At 45.1% G+C, this 12,902-nt stretch overlaps 1 protein-coding gene across 1 annotated transcript in view; it reads right to left on the bottom strand.

Annotated features, from left to right (window-relative positions):
• The window catches only part of IleRS-m (Isoleucyl-tRNA synthetase, mitochondrial), a 223,961-nt gene that overhangs the window by 111,357 nt on the left and 99,702 nt on the right, over positions 1 to 12,902 (bottom strand). The gene's annotated exons all lie outside the window — the stretch shown is intronic.

Genomic DNA, 12,902 nt, shown 5'->3' with positions numbered 1-12,902 from the left:
GTATATAAATCTGAGTCATTTCAAATAGGGAGTGTCTTTAACTCAAACAAGAAAGGCCATTAAATTCATAAACAAGTAAGCCAGGAGTTGCTCCTGTCAGATTCTTCCCTACTGACCTTTGGCTCAGGACCGTGATAGGTGGCTGGGGTGGTAGGTTTAGTTTTAAAGGACTCAGATTTCTGCAACCAGGAAAAATACAAATTACTTTTAAATTTTTTTATTTTTTCCTATGCACATACAAACCTTTCATCCTTTAAAATAAGGAAGACTCCATTATTGATGGGATAAAATCTCCCTAGAAACAAACTAGTTGTTTCTCTTTTTTTCTCTAGAATATGTCAGTATATTTGGTCCCATACAGGACTAAAGGAGCAATTCAGCAACCTCTTACCGGTCGTTGTCGTCGTCGCCCACTCGTGTCCGAGTATTGGGTTCTGTCGTTAGCCATCAGCCTCCTATCAGAAGAAGGGTGGAGGAAACGACAGAATGCCAGTAGCTGGGTATATTGTTTTGGGTGGTCGTGGCTTTGCAACGGCCACGCACACACACTTGGCCCACATCGTTTTAACCGCGGCTCAAGACATATGAGACAGGCGGCTTCTCCGATGTTGGCTGCCGGGTTCTTGTTATGTCATTACCGCCCTAACCTAGCTAAAAGGTAAACAAACAACCTCAAATATACCGACAGTCTTTCCCACTACAAACAATCATTCGCTAACTACCCTTGTTCTTTGGCGCGCACCGCGGACACACAAACACGCACACACAAACGCACATACACAACTGTACTCTCTCACACGCGCGATCTAGCTAAACTAAAGCAAATGAAATTGTCTCTCTCTCTATATTTGACAAAACTAAAACAAATAAACACACTTTCTCTCTCTTGCGATTTGACAAAACTTAAAGTAAATAAACTCTCTCTCTCTCTCTCTCTCTCTCTCTCTCTCTCTCTCTCTCTCTCTCTCTCTCTCTCTCTCATGACAAAGCTAAAGCAAATAAAATGTCTCGATTTAACACTATTAAAACAACTCTCTCTCTCTCTCTCTCTCTCTCTCTCTCTCTCTCTCTCTCTCTCTCTCTCTCTCTCTCTCGATTTGGCAAAAAAAAAAAAAATAAATTAAAATAAAATTAATCCTCCACATTCCTCCCCCCTTACTTTGCCAAATCCTCACACAACACTTATCTAATTTTTTTCATAACCCAGTCGCAGTCGGGAACGGGACCTCGGCTTCGAGTAACTGGGCCTTCATATACCTGCACTCTCTCATTCACTTCTTCCATGTCGTTTTCATTCAATGTACTATTACTATTCCCGTCTATGTTCTGCTCGTCTAAGATATCATGCACTATTTCATCTACCTCAATTTCATCTGGCCCGAAAATCCCACTAATTTCTGTCAACAATTCATCCATTAAATCTAAACCATTTTCTACTTTAACAAAAGAATCATTCATACTGCTTATCATTCTCCTATCTTTCATTCTCGTGTTCGTCATACGTTCTCTTGCCTCATCTAACGAAAAACCACACACACTATAAGTATCATTCATACTCATCCAAGTTTCATCTGTATTAATACATTTATCTTCCATACTCACCTGTACATTTACACCCTTGTCCTGCTTATTCTGATTCCCAGCAACAACTACAAAATTTTCCTGTCTTTTATCCCCAGTAAAATTCTCAGACTTCTTTTTCTTTCCATACTCTACTAACACCAATTGCTTATCTTCTAAACCCAATGCCTCACACATACTCGGTTCATACTTGTTCGTTTTCAGCCATTTATTCATACCATTCTCCTGAATATATCTTGGTACCTCCTTCCATTTACGCAACTGATTGTGGTGTGCCCTAACCTTTTCCACACTACCATCCACACTTACTTTACCTAAAACATAACTCAACCCACTAGAACCAACATCTAATACCTCATATGGACCTTCAAACTTATCACGTACCTTATTGACATTCATTCTTCCTTTTTCAATTACTTCTTTTAACACTTTCTCTCCCACTTTGTAGCTTTCAAATCTCTCATTTGCTTTCTTCCAAACATCTTTATCATTCTCAAACACACTCAATCTCGGTCTTACTATCTTTTCAAAATTCAACACAAACTTACACGGAGACATACCAGTACTCTTGTGCACCGTCACATTATACGCCCACAACGCACGCCCAACATATAAATCCCAATCATTATCACAATTACTCATCATCCGCAAAATTTCTGTCAAGGTTCTTACCGTCCTTTCAGCCAAACCATTCGCACTTGGCATATACGGAGTCGAATATACATGTTCAATGCCCCATTCTCTTAACATCTGCTCAAACTCTCCTCCAACAAACTCCAGACCATTGTCACTTAACATTTTTGCAGGCTTACAAACACTCATCGGTAACATCACTTGACTTACCATTCTCGCTACAGTCTCACTTCTTTTATTCTTGATGGGTACTGCATACGCAAACTTGCTCATATGATCGACCATGATAATCATTCCCATGTCTCCTCGCAGTCACAGGCAACGAAACACAATCAATCACAAACATCTCAAATGGCTCTTTCATACGTAACCTTAGAACAGGCAGACTTGCATGCATGCTCTGATACTTTCCTTTCTGACAATCCTCACAAGTAGTCGCTACATCCCTACTAATTTGACTCAACCCAGCCTCTCTCGCATGCATTCCCACAATTTATTCTTCCCCATATGCCCATACCTGTCATGCACTACCATATACATACTTACAACTGCATGCATTGGAAATACAGGAACTTATATATCTTCATCCATTCCTATGCAAAAAATACACAATATTCTTACAAACAATAAATCTTTTAACAACTTTCTTATACGCTTCCAAATCACACGGCCATTCTTCCACCCTAATACCATTTAAAATACATTCACGTAACCTATTTATTTTGAAACATTCACCTTGCATTTCTTCCACCTCTTCTTTGCTTAACAAATCTTCTTCACTCTTTGCAATATCAATCATGCCAACAAAATTCGCCATGAATACACTATTATCCTCAATTACTATTACCTTACAGCCATTCTTTGAAAGCAAACCCTTACCAACATCAACTGACACATGGTGCAACCTCAAAAAATCTATTCCCATCAAAAAACAACTAGGCATTTCATTCTCTCCCATTACAATAAAATTATGTTCAACTTCCATACTCCCTAGTTTCACCTTCAACCTCACTTCTTCCCAAACAAGTAAACTTCCCTGACCTATTCCATGAATTCTCACACTCGTACACTGTCTTTTCACTTCCCAATTGTACCTCTCAATTTCCCTGATAACCGACTCATTTACTAATGACACTTGAGCACCCGTATCAATTAAACTACAGTACAATATTCATTCTCATTTATATTCACATATGTCATCATCCTTCCATTTACACCATGCATACATACATTTACTCTCCTTTCAATTCTGTCGCTCACTTCACCAATATGTTCATCATCATATTTACTGTCCTCTATACCGTCATATCTTAGATTAAGGTCACTTGCACCATTATCCTTCTCACTCAACAATTTGCAACATTCCTCATTACATTGCATCCTCAAGATATATTCCCTATCATTCTCCTTACATGCCCTATATTCCATCGGTCGATTCCATCCAAAATACAAATACACCATTACACCATACAACATACTTACCACCATTAATATCTTTGATAATACTTCCCCTTCTAGTACACTACTCTCCTCCTCATATACCATTTCTTTTGACACTTCACTCATCACCCTTCTTTTAAGCTCGCTTACGCTACCCGGTATTTCCGTATTTAACCCCTCTTGTATTAACTTACTTAAACCCATTAGGATACACTTATATACCATATCTTCCCCTTCACAACTCTGCTCCACAACTAAACCTTCAAGCAACCTTTCAGAATTCTGATTACTCTCTTTATCTTCCATCCTCGACATCGCATCTGCTATCACATTCTTACTTCCCGGTACATATTCTAACCTAAAATCAAATTCATTCAAATCCTCTATGGTCCTAGCAACCCTTGCATTCACACACTCTTTCCTTATCATATACACTAGGGGCTGATGGTCAGTACGCACAATGAATTTTACACCATACAAAAATACTTTCAATGCTTTCACAAAAAATTGTATTGCAGCCAATTCCCTGTCAATCGTCGAATACTTCCGCTCAGCTTTATTAAATGCTTTACTAACATACGCTATTACTCTCAATTGCTCTTCTCCATTTACTCTCTGCATTTGAACCAAACAACCACCCATACTAACCCCACTCGCATCCGTATACAACTCTAGCATATTCGCATTTTCACTGTAGTCTGGAAATGCCAAAGTGACGTCTTTCGCGGCCTCTTTCTTCAACCTTTCAAACGCTTCTATCATCCGATCATCCCATTTTAATTTTGTACTATTCCTTTTACCCATCCATTCATTCAAAGGCTTCCCTATACCTGAACAATCTCTAACAAACTTGCGCCCAAACTCAACCAAACCAAGAAAACCTCGCAACTCACGCACAGTCCGGGGACGTGGAAATTCTCCCACCTTATTCACAAACTTGTCACTCTTCCTTATACCAGATTTACTCACTACATGCCCAAGAAATTCCACCTCCCTGGACAACCATGTACACTTCTCAAGCTTAATTTTCACACCAACTTCAATTAACCGCCTCAACACTGCCTCAAGCAACCGCATATGTTCCTCAACAGTCTCGCTCGCAATCAGAATATCATCTATAAAAACAGTCACCTTCTGTCGATCCAACCCAGCCAAAACAACATTCATCGCTCTTTGGAAGGCAGCAGGCGCATTAGCAAGACCAAAACTCAACCTTTTAAATTGAAAGTGACAATATGTACTTGAAAATGCGGTAATGGGCCTGCTCCCCTCTGCCAGAGGCATCTGGTAATAGCCCCGCACCAAATCTAATTTAGTAAAAACTTTCATTCCATGTATCTTATAAACACAATCAGACACCACATTCATTGGAAAACGTTCTTTAACAGTCACCTCATTCACCTTCCTATAATTAATACACATGCGTAAACTTCCATCAGGCTTTCGTACAGGGACAATAGGGCTATTCCAAGCACTCTCACTCCTTTCTATTACACCCATACGCACTAATTCCTGACACTGCTCCTCTATCTCCTTGGCAATAGGCGGAGAAAAATGCCTGGGACGCTGATATATGGGGGTATCATCACTGAGAACTATTTTAAATTCTGGCAGGTCTGACCCCCCACAATCATCGTCACCGAGACTCATAACTCTCCGCTTATCCCATAACATCTTAAGCAATCGTTCCCTTTCGACCTCACTTATACTCTCATCTAACTTAATTCTTCCTTTCAACGTATCGTAACCCCAATCGTCATCATTCTTTACCTTACCAGCCATTCCCTGTCTCGCCTTAACATATCTTCCATCCTCTACATTGATCAGTGTATACATACATCCCATGCAATCGCCCTCACGTATTCCACGTACTCTCTTCCTCCTAACACTCGGCAACAACCTTACATACACCTGGGGTTCCTGCATATTCATAACACCATCATTTATATACGCACTCGTTTTCACCAAATTACCTGCTTCCATACCTTCCACTACATATTCATCCTTGTCACTATTTGAAATTCCCAGACTGCTCGGCCATGCAACTTTTACACTAATAACCTCACCTTTCTTACCTGATAACTTTACACTTTCCTTTGCTACCAACGGCACTCCCTTCCACACCTTCGTACTCACTCTGCCGTCTTCCTTTAAATAAAATTCCCCACAAATATTACCCTTAACATTTATTTCTATCATATTCACACTTGGATGTACAATCATACCACATTTTTTCAGAAATTTATACCCAAGCAGTACGTCATATTTCTCATTCGCTCCCTCAACTACGTAAAAATCATTATCCTCCATCATCAGCCCCCCAATCATAACATTTTCCCGCAACTTCCCTTGCACAGGCATACACAAATTACCAATACCTTTTACTTTACCCTTACATCCATTAAATTCACAAACCTCTTTTACCTTATCATATGCATTCCTAAACATTAAATTGACACCACAACCAGTATCAATCAAACCAACCAACTCTACACCATTAAAAATCATTTTCACACTCATGCAATCATGTGCTCTTTCTCCCATCACATCTTCATGCAATAAACCCTCACGAACATGCATCACATTCACTCCCCACACACACGAGGACTCACCCAGCTGAACCCTCTGATTAATTAGTTTCCCGAACATCCTGGCTGACTTGATCCCTTCTTTCTACAAACCCTAGCTACATGCCCATCTGCACCACATTCAGTACACTTACCCCGCGGCTCCTTGCACATTCTAGCATAATGACCTTCCTTACCACAATTACCACAAATTACATTCATACGATTACTACGGCATCCACTCGCTATGTGCCCAGTCATACCACAACGATAACACTTAACCACTTTCTCTTTCTTACAGTCGCTAATATGATGCCCTGTCTCTCCACACCCGAAACATGCTCCTAATGCCCATCTACACTCGTTCTTTTTATGTCCTACCTTCCCACACATATAACACCTCTCTTCACGGATACCACTACCTAACCTAACTTGCTGCGTACTAGTACTTCTATCTCTCCAAACTTGATTTCCCTGTCTAAACCCGTCATTTCTCGCCATGGGTATTCCTACATTACTCACCCTAACACTTCTATCTACTACACTATCAGCTGCCCTCATTGGCCCTCTCATAACAGCATCTCTAAAACTACCAAATTCTGGCACACTTTCCTCCATTCCAGTTCTTACACTCACAGATTTACTTTCTTTCATACACCTATCCAACTCGTAATCCTCAACTATCTCTAAAATATCATCCCAAGTCAATCTCTCTCTAGTCCACCTCATTTTCTCCTTCCGTTTCAAATTAATAAACTCACACACACTCTCTGATACTGTACCCAAAAACTTCTACATTAGTTCCTTATTTTCATTTATTCCTTCATCCCCATACTTCTTTCTAGCCAATGTTTCTAACCGACATACATACATCGAGATTGCTTCACCCACCTTCATTCGTGCTTCATCAAAATCATTTTTTCGCTTATACCTAACACTACCTTTTATAAGTTTTACCTGTTCAATTATCCTCTCCTTTACACTTTCATACTCAACCTCTCCTACACTCATTATCACCCCATACATCGTCAACAAATATCCTGACAAAAATTCTCCCAACTCCCTAGCCCAAACTCTCTTACTATCCCCATACTTAGCCTGACAAAACTTTTCATATTCCCTAAAGAAGTCATATACATCCCTACTGCTATGTTCATTAAAACTTTCACACCTAGGTACCTCTCTCATAAACACTGTCTTACAAACGTCCTCTACTTCATTCTCACTACAATCTTCACTGTCTACTCCCTTCTTGTTGCCTTCTTCTTCATTTGAATACAATGAATCTAGTTCTACACTCAAAGTCCTATCTTTAACTATTCCCTTCTTACCCTTTTTCTTACGTACCACCTTCACCCATTCATGATCATCCTCACTCACACCCTGACCTTTCTTCTTTTCTTTCTTCACATTATCTTTACCTTTCTTCTCATTCTTCCTATCACCCTTCGTTCCAATCTTACTATGTCTAGTCCCTTTATTTTCAATATCACTATCACTACCTTCCCCATTATCACTTACCCTATCCTCTTCCACCATCAACCCGTTACCAGAAGCAGAAGCCACTCCTCTGACTGCACCTTCACCCATGACAGTTTTCATCATCCCCTTTACTTGCCCTAACATAGCTTCCATTCGTTTCTCATTTTCTCGCATCCTTATCTCAACACCCTATTCCACTCTCTCTACAGTTCCCTGAAGTTCCCTAAGTTTCCTTTGCATCTCCTCATTCTCACTACTTAACCTCGCATTCTCCAACAACAACCTCTCCTCTCGCTCATTAGACAACCGCAATTCCTCCCTTAACATATACAACTGTTCCTCCATTAACTCCATTTCAATACCATTAATATTTTAAGTAATTCCTAAACCTATTTACCCTTGTCCAACAGTCCAGTTTCAATCCCACCTTCAACAGTCCCTGTTTGGGAGCCAAATTTATGTGGTGGGATGTGAACAAAAACAAACCCCCACACCTTTGATCACTCTTACTTTCAAAATATCCCACAATACAAACTTTCCCCTTACTTTACTTCAAACTGGACTATTGCACGAAGGGAAAAACAAACAAAACATAGCCTTAAAACTATATTAACTTACAAACTAAAACGCAAAAAAATTCTGCATTCAAAATAAGCTTAACATAGAAACCACCAATAACCAAAATAATTACACGTAAAACAAATCATTAAATTAATAAATATACCAAAAAAAACGTAACACCATTCATATAAAACCCTAACAAACTTAAAATTACCCGCACCCCAATACCAATATTTGTTTATGTGTGAACCTCTTGTCCACACAAGGGCCAGCAGTCCTTCCAGGCCAATGCCACAACTCTCTGGCAGACGCAACAATCGGTGGCAGACAGATAATTTTGTGGCAATCTGCTACACCTGCCTCACTTGATTGGCAGTCTATATCAGCACTATCATCATCATCATCGTCATAATTTTATAGCACAAGAACAATCAAATCCGGTTCATTAACGCAATCCAGGTCATTAACAAGCGATCAATCCCAAGAGCAGTCATATCAAATTCCTTAAACAAGCCAGGTCGTCACCAATCAAATTCAAATAAATCTTCTCCCCAAAGGAGGAATCACGGCCTGCCAAAATAAAAAAAGAAAAACACTTACGAACACACCTAACTAACTTAACTATCGCACTATAATCAAAGATAAATAATAAATTGTTCCTATCATTCACAATCACGACAAGCAAATATAAACACAACTGTACTTACTTAGAATATAAAAAAAATCACTTCACAGCCGACTTTCAAAGAACAAAAAAAACGTAACCGACTCCTGCTACAGTCAAATATCCAATGCTTTCGCCCAAGACATTCATTACCGCCCTAACCTAGCTAAAAGGTAAACAAACAACCTCAAATATACCGACAGTCTTTCCCACTACAAACAATCATTCGCTACCTACCCTTGTTCTTTGGCGCGCACCGCGGACACACAAACACGCACACACAAACGCACATACACACATACTCTCTCACGTGCGATCTAGCAAAACTAAAGCAAATGAAATTCTCTCTCTCTCTATTTGACAAAACTAAAACAAATAAACACACTTTCTCTCTCTCTTGCAATTTGACAAAACTTAAAGTAAATACTGTAAATACACACTCTCTCTCTCTCTCTAATGACAAAGCTAAAGCAAATAAAATGTCTCGATTTAACAATACTAAACAACCCACACTCTCTCTCTCTCTCTCTCTCTCTCTCTCTCTCTCTCTCTCTCTCTCTCTCTCTCTCTCTCTCTCTCTCTCTCGATTTGGCAAAACAAAAAAAAATAAATCAAAATAAAATTAATCCTCCACAGAACCTCTCAACCACAGCGTCCCGACGTTTGAGAATCGTATTGGCCCACAAGCACGAGACTCTGTGGGCCAGAAACTCAATGGTCCATGTGCCTGAGAGTAAGAAAGTCTCCAGTGCCTTCCTGGTGCTTTCTTTGGAGAGGTCCTCAGACTGCACCAGGATGCCCAGAGACCCCAGCCAGATGTCAAGCCACGAAGATGCCTGCATGGCACACTTAGCGACCTTCTGGCTTAGGATCTCAGTGGCTGAGAAGGACACGTACCGGTTGGAGAGTCTCTCAAGAGGGACTCCCCGGGTAAGTTCTTCCACAGAGTGATGCATCGGAAGGCCCAAACAAGACTCCTCAAGGATCTCAAAGTACCTCCTCTGATGGACTCGAGGAGGAGGGAGGAGCTTGTTACTGGCGCTGGATCTGCTGGAGGAGGCAAGCTCAGAGAGATGGCCCTCAACCTTGTCCCTGGCACTCTTCATCCCCTGAGACCAGGGTAAGGCTGCACTGGCCCTAGAGGGTTTCTGGGTGGCATAGACGCGGTCCAGGACTGTGTCCTTACCTTCACGAGGAGGAATCTCAGGGTCTGGGATTCCGTTGAGGTTCCTCATGAGGGTCAGGACTTGCCAGAGAGCGTGTTCTGACTCTTGGTGCTCTCCTCCTGAAGGACTGGCAGCGAAGTCTCCCGTCCCCAGTGGCTCTTCCTGGGGGGACACGTGGACATCCTCGGAAGGTCTAGGTGGCTCCTGCCTGATCCTTGCTTACGATTTAGGAATCGTCTTAGAGTCCTTCGGTTCCCTCCTGGGCGGGATACAGGACTCTAGTAACGAAGGGTGCAGGCTCACCCCTGGATGAGAAGACTTCTCAGGGAGAGGGAGAGCTTCCCCCATTGGTGCTATGGGAGAATGGTCCGGCTCGTCCGACTCTCCTGAGGATGGGTAGTCCTCATCCGCAGGGGAGGGAGAGGAAGTCTGGGGGGGGGGAAGGAGCCTTGCGCAAGGATCTGCGAGGAGACAAAATAGGCCTTGGAGGTGTTTCCACGGGAGAGACTCCTCTCTTCCTCTTCAGGGGGGAGGAAGTTGCCACTGATTTGAGACCCATGTCAGAGAGGGCGGGCTTCATTGCCTGCACAAGAGCTCTGACTAGGGTACCGAACCAGGGCTGCCGGCTGACAATCGCGCTGTCAGACACTCCCTCTGGAGGGAAGGGGATCGTTCGATCCCTTGGAGGAGTTGACAAATGCGGGTTCGCCTGTGAAGCTGAAAAGGAGGAGTCCTTAGACTTGTCCGGGAAGCGCCCCTCCTCCGGCGAGCGCGCTGGTCTGCGCTTGCGGGGAGGGGAACGAGACGAAGACCTGTCCGCCTGGCGACGCTTGCGCTGGAGGTCGCGTGATGGGCCCTGGCCAGGGTCGCGCGCGAAAGGATCGTGTGACACAGGAATCTCGCGCTCGCGCGGGCGTGGGTGAGAGCGGGTGAGAGTGGGCGCGAGGGCGCGGTGGCGCGTAGGCGAAGTCACAGGAGTGCGGGAGCGATGACGCGCTGGTGATGGTGCGGGCACGTGGGCGTGCAGGAGCTGGAGCGGGCGCAGGCGTGCGTAGGAGATGGCGAGGGCGTGTGGCGCGCAGGAGCCGGAACGGGAGGCGGCCGGATGCGAGGACGCGCAGCATCCTGATGCGGCCCTGGAGAGCGCGAGAGAACAGGGGCGCCTGAGCGTGTATCTGGGAGAACCGGGCGAGGGCGCATGAGCGCCGGTTCAGGACAGCGCAAGGACAGGCATACAGGACAGGCATACTCGCTGTGGCCGCGCTGGGCGAGCAGAACGCGCGGTTTGATGAGGGCGCACAGGTGTGCGCTGGAGGGTTGCATGAGGCGCCTTAATGACAGGAACGGGACGCGCAACCGGAGCGTCACGCGCAGCTGGAACACGTGCAGGATCGCGCGGTCTGGACGGAGAGCCCTGGGGTGCTTGTAAGCGCACGTGCGCTAGCTTAGGAGCCTCTTGGGCGGCCCGCTGTGAAGTGGAAGCGCGCTGGCGCGTTGGCGAGCACGTGAGCGCTGGAACTGGAACCGCGCGTGGGCGCGCTTCGCGCGTAACTCCAGACGGGCGCTGCGAGTCCAAAGGAACCTGTGAGCGCCTGTGCGCTAGCGAAGGAACCTCTTGGACTGCGCGTGACGAGGAAGGAACCGGGGAATGCTGGGGCACAGGTGGGCGCGTGTACGCAGGTGGGCGCTGGCGCACTGTCACAGGAACTGCTGGAGGGCGCCGGGGCACAGAAGGATATGGGCGCGCAGGGGAACCCTGGTGCGTAGCAGGTACAGGGGTGCGCACGCGTGTAGGTGAACGCCGTGGTGCTAAGACAGGAACAGCGGCAGCAGCAGGAGGGCGCGCAGGAAGAACCTGGTGCTTGAGGGCAAGAGGCGAGGTTTTGCGCTCAAGACCCTTCAGCCCCGAAGGGCCCGGTGGCAGGATCAGTTGGCACGCCACGCGCATCTGGAACATCAGAGGGTGACGGCAAGTCAGCAGGTCTGAAGGGAGACTGGATACTGTGTCCCGAAGGACGACCATCATCCGAAGGGGATCGCAAACGATCCCCGGAGATGTCTAAGGTGGTAGCTGGCAGGATCGGCGAACGGAGAGTCGTCTCCTCTGCAGAGGACTGTGGCGACGACGAGCTGAAGAGGCGCCTCCTAACTCCCTTGCGAGGGGACGGAAGGCCTCTACGGCGAAGGGGAGGACGAGCCTTCCGCCTTATACGCCCACAAGGGACCGTGGGATCAGCAGGCTGACCATCAAGGGGCCTCCAAAGAAGAGTCTCTGTAAGTGAACTCCCCCAGGTGGGAGAATCACCGGCAGGAGAGACCGTGGGACTTAGATCCTCCCTCGAAAGGTGTTCGGAGGGGGAATCTAAGCCGTCAGCTACCTCAGCAACAGGAACGGGGGTTTGACTTGACCCACGAGGTGTCTCCGTCACAACAACGTCAACCACAGACAGAGGATCTATCCCTGCTGTAGTTGGCGATTGTTTGACAGCTGCACCAAGTTTGATCATGTCAAACATTGCTTCCTCGGAGGGCAAACCCTGCAGCCCCAAGGAAGCCCAAACCCGGAACAAATCACGGTTAGACATATTCAAATCCTCCTCCGGGGGAGGAGGGGCAGCCGCCTCGCTATGGGAGGCGACTACCTCTCCCGCACCCCGGGATCGGTCAACAGCAATGCGGTCTACGCTACCACTCGCCGGCCTCTTGGAAGAGACCGCTCGAGGGGGAGCTTCGGAGGAGGAAAGGGCTACGGAAGAAGAAGTCCTGGAATTTTCTCTCTTCAAAGAAGCCTCTGAAGGAGAAAGATCC

This window comes from Palaemon carinicauda, chromosome 33 (genome assembly GCF_036898095.1).
Source record: "Palaemon carinicauda isolate YSFRI2023 chromosome 33, ASM3689809v2, whole genome shotgun sequence".
Taxonomy (NCBI): domain Eukaryota; kingdom Metazoa; phylum Arthropoda; class Malacostraca; order Decapoda; family Palaemonidae; genus Palaemon; species Palaemon carinicauda.
This window is presented reverse-complemented; position numbering and strand designations above follow the sequence as displayed.